At 40.9% G+C, this 4162-nt stretch overlaps 1 long non-coding RNA gene across 1 annotated transcript; it reads right to left on the bottom strand.

The window, feature by feature from the left end:
• Nucleotides 1-310: 310 nt before the first annotated feature.
• LOC105537906 lies at nt 311-2581 on the bottom strand. The gene is made up of 3 exons (XR_001005798.1): nt 2415-2581; nt 1052-1095; nt 311-434 (listed from the first exon to the last, which is right to left on the bottom strand). It is a non-coding gene; the product is annotated as an uncharacterized LOC105537906 (long non-coding RNA).
• Between the last annotated feature and the right edge of the window lie 1581 nt (nt 2582-4162).

The raw sequence follows: 4162 nt of genomic DNA, 5'->3' as shown, positions 1-4162 counted from the left end.
TAGAAAATTTTATAGAGAATATAATTCACTTTCTTTTAATTACTCTTCAGTTTTAATTCTTTGCTACCGGGGCAAAATTTAGTCTAATTTTCTGCCATCTGAAGGTCTTGCAGGTGGCTACAGTCTTTATAAGGCTTCTGATCTCATTTGAACATGAACTTGCTGTAGTTCCTTAGTCAATATGTCTCCCAGTTCCTTCACTAACCAGTTTGTCTCCTTTTAGGTGCACGTCAGTTTTCCGGTGTTTCTCTAAAAAGGTGGAGGCTACAGACACACGATTTGAAGCCCTTGACCTCATGCTACTCATACATGAAATTAATGTTTCTATTTCTCTCTTTGCTGACTCTCTTTCCAGGGTTCCTTGTCTCTTTCTTGGCTTCTTCATTGCTTTCCTTTCCTACTGAATCTTCCTTCTTTTTGTTACTCTCCTAGAACTTACAAAAAATTACATTAAGTAGTTTTTCTAGCTTGTTTTTAGTATGTTCCTTGTTAACTGTTAACTACATTTTCACAAAATAATCTATACTTTGTGGAATAAATGAATAAATTACAAAACTATTTGACTTAAGAGAAGTTTCCAAGGGGAAAGTAAAAGTTCATATTCCCCGCTACTATCCTCCTGTTCTACTCCCTAAAGATAAGCACCATTATCTTTATACTTAGAAAGTATATATTGATATATGTGTATGTATACATGTATATGTGTGTATATATATACCTACTTTCATATACACATATATACTTTCTAAGTATAAATGTATATACACATACATATATGTGTGTATATACATACAGCTTATAAGATATATATCTTATATACAAGGCTACATATCTTAGCCTTGATATATTTTTATATGATATATTTATATAAACATATTTGTTTATTTATTTATATCAAATAGATACATGCCAGATCTGTATTAGTCTGTTTTCACACTGCTATAAAGACATACCTGAGACTGGGTAACTGATAAAGAAAAGAGGTTTAATAAGCTCACAGTTCTGTGGGCTATACAGGCTTCCACTTCTGGGGAGGCCTCGGGAAACTTACAATCATGGTGAAGGTGAAGGGGAATCAAGCATGTCTTCACATGGCTGGCAGGAGAAAGAGAGAGAGCAAAGCGGGAGGTGCTACACAATTTCAAACAACCAGGTCTTGTGAGAACTCTATCACGAGAACAACAAGGGGGGAATTCTGCTCCTGTGATTCAATCACCTCCCACCAGGCCCCTCCTCTAACACGGGGAATTACAGTTCAACAAGAGACATGGGTGGGGACACAGAGCCAAACCATATCAAGCTCCAAATTGTGTGTGTGTGTGTCTGTTTATTTTCTTTCTTTTCTTTAAAACAGAGTCTCACTCTATCACCCAGACTGGAGTGCAGTGGTAAGATCATGGCTTATTGTAGTTTCTACCTCTTGTGCTCAAATGATCATCTTGCTTCAGCCTCCTGAGTAGCTGGGACCACAGGTGCATGCCACCATGCCCAGCTAGTTTTTCATTTTTTGTAAAGATGGAGTCTCACTATGTTTCCCAGGCTGGTCTCGAACTCCTGGCCTCAAGCAGTTCTCCCCTGGGCCTCCCAACATGTTGGGTTTACAGGAGTGAGCAAATATGCCTGGTCCCCAATTTCAAGTAAGAGCCTCTAGTTGTGCAAATAACTAAGTTTAATTTTTATACATGAATTTAATTTTTTATGGAACTCCCATTATTCTGATTGCCTCTAAGTTCTGGGAGATCAAATAACATCAAGAAGATGGGGTCAGCTCATCTGTGTCACTGTCATATTTCTACATGGGCCTCTACCTGTCACTTTTTGTTTGTTTCTTGGATCATCAGCATGGCCCTATCTGGTCATTTATTCTCCCCAGTTTTTTGCCTTACACTTGGGCATTTGTTATTGAACACCAAAAGCCAAAAAATTGATTTTTTAAAAATAATCTTGTATATTTTTCTGCATTATCCTCTTCTGGAGACATAGAACTAGCTAGCTGCTGCCTAAATGAAGATAAATGTCAGAGTAACAGCATGTATATGAAAAAATTAAATATATTATCCTAATCACTATATAAATATGTTAATTGAATATTCAGTGGGAATTTCCTGTTTTTGTGGTATTTTGACTGAAGCCTGGAAGATGAGAATAATAGATTATAAAGTACCTGCACATTTTCAAGAGAGACAGAAAATCAAAGGGCTTGCTAAGAAGTGGCTAAATTAGTCTGTGGACATCCACCCCCCGCCGCCACCACCCTTACCATCCAATCTATATAAACAGAAAAGCAGAAATTTAAGATAATGTATTAAAGAAAGGCAATTTATAGAAGTAAGGAGTGCTTTGGTCTTTTTTCTTCCCTATGCAGGTGTTGCCATTATTCCAGGGTAGGTAGGAGAAGACACCGAGAAAATCACTTAGAGAAATTTGGGAAGGTTCTTGCAAGGAAGCAGTGGCTTCTCACTATCCAACTGGAGTCTTTTTGAGCTGCTGAAACTCAGGGTCATTTCTGAGGACACAGGGATGGAGCTCTGCAAGTTATTGCAAGAGCTTGAAATGCATCCTTTTTGTCTGAGGCCAGGGGTTGTAGGGAGAATGTCAATGACAGTTGCTTCGAAGTCATGGAAGTGGGAGGTAGGAGGGAGTACTGGAGCTGCTCAAGAGGCTGCAGACAGAGAGAGAAAGAGAAGAGAGAGGGAGAGAGAGAGAAAGGCAAGTCTACTTTTCCACTATTTTATGGAGCCTATAGGGTAAGGGGAAGCAATTAGGTTGAGCTGTCCTGATGAGACACTGCCCCAGGTTGCTGCCTTCTTCAGAGAAGAGATCCTAGGAGTGAGGAACTGGGAGGTGGGTAGGTCACTGGGGGCTGAGGCTAAGGGAAGAATCAAGAGGTCAGTCAGAGAGTATATCAGCCATGTAGGGAAACTATGAAATGATTCTTTTCCTCTAATCTCCATTCCAGTTGCATTGAGTGTGGAAGATTCCCCGAACCATAAAACCAGCAAGTTTTTATTAGCGATTTTCAAAAGGGGAGGGAGTGCATGAATAGGGTGTGGGTCACAGAGATCACATACTTCACAAGGTAATACAATATCACAAAGCAAGTGGAGGCAGGGGGAGATCACAGGACCACTGGATGAGGAGAAATTAAAATTGCTAATGAAGTTTCGGGCACCCATTGTCTTACCAGGAAACAGGGTTTGAGAACAGATAACCTGTCTGACCATAATTTATTAGGCGGGAATTTTTTCATCCTAATAAGCCTGGGAGCACTATAGGAGACCCGGGCTTATTCATCCCTTCGGCTTCGACCATAAAAGACAGGATGCCTTAAAAAGGGGCCATCTGTAAGCCTACCTTCAGGGCGCATTCTCTTTCTCAGGGATGTTCCTTGCTGAGAAAAAGAATTCAGCGATATTTCTCCTATTTGCTTATGAAAGAGGAGAAATATAGCTCTGTTCCATCCAGCTCAGCGGAGGCCAGTTCAAAGTTACCTCTCTTGTTTCCTGAACATCGCTGTTATCCTGTTCTTTTTTAAGATGCCCAAATTTCATGTTGTTCAAACACACATGCTCTACAAACAATTTGTGCAGTTGATACAATCACAGGGTCCTGAGGTGACACTCATCCTCCTCAGTTTACAAAGGAGATGATGGGATTAAGAGATTAAAGTAAAGACAGGCATAGGAAAACACAAGGATATTCATTGGGGAAGTGATAAGTGTCCATGAAATCTTCACAATTTATGTTCTTCTGCTGCGGCTTCAGTCCGTCCTTCCGTTCGGGGTCCCTGACTTCCCACAACAGTTGATTCTACGTGTTCTTTTTCTTTTTGAGACAGGATCTTTCTCTGTCACCCGGGCTAAAGTGCAATGGCATGACCGTAGCTCACTGCAACCTGAAACTCCTGGGCTCAGGGAATCCTCCTGCTTCAGCCTCCTGAGTAGCTAGGACTACCGGCACATGCCAACCACACCTGGCTAACTTATAAAAATATTTATTGTAGAGATGGGGTTGTGCCTTGGTGCCCAACTGGTCTCCAACTCTTGGGCTCAAGTGTCCCTCCTGACTTGGCCTCCCAAGAGCTGGGATTATAGGCATGAACCACTGCACCTGGCTGCACATCTTGAATAGAGTAAGTAATGCCACAGTGAACATGGAAGTG

Source organism: Mandrillus leucophaeus, unplaced genomic scaffold (genome assembly GCF_000951045.1).
Source record: "Mandrillus leucophaeus isolate KB7577 unplaced genomic scaffold, Mleu.le_1.0 Scaffold181, whole genome shotgun sequence".
In the NCBI taxonomy this organism is placed as follows: Eukaryota; Metazoa; Chordata; class Mammalia; order Primates; family Cercopithecidae; genus Mandrillus; species Mandrillus leucophaeus.
The sequence above is the reverse complement of the archived record's forward strand: the minus strand, read 5'-3'. Positions and strand labels throughout refer to the sequence as shown.